Raw genomic sequence first — 425 nt, 5'->3', positions numbered from 1 at the left:
GGGGGGGTCGACCGCTCGGACCGAGAGCCGCGGGACAACGCCTGCTGGGTCTGATCTCCTGTTTATTTGTCGGAAAGGTCGGGCGGTCCCTGCCCTCATATCGTCGTGTCGTCGTCTGTGTTGCCTTCGGCCTCCTCCTGATCGGAAATCAACGGCTGGAGGTTGTGCACTCTGCTCCCTGCGCCGACGGAGAAACGTTTCGGCGTTAGAGGGACGGGGTAACGGCAGGGCTCCGACGCCTCGCGCGGCCGGGGACGGGCCCGGGGCGCGAGGGGTGAACGATGGCGGCCGGAGAGAAGGCCCAGCGGGATCGCGGAGGGAGTGGGTGAGAAACGAAGGCAGGAGCTAACGGCTCGGGGCCGGCAACTCCTCCCTCAGAACCGGGCTGCGTACGTTCCTTCGGTCCCGACCGCGCACCCCCCCAC

Source organism: Rhincodon typus, unplaced genomic scaffold, assembly GCF_021869965.1.
Source record: "Rhincodon typus isolate 14 unplaced genomic scaffold, sRhiTyp1.1 hic_rhity00011711, whole genome shotgun sequence".
Lineage (NCBI taxonomy): Eukaryota > Metazoa > Chordata > Chondrichthyes > Orectolobiformes > Rhincodontidae > Rhincodon > Rhincodon typus.
This window is presented reverse-complemented; position numbering follows the sequence as displayed.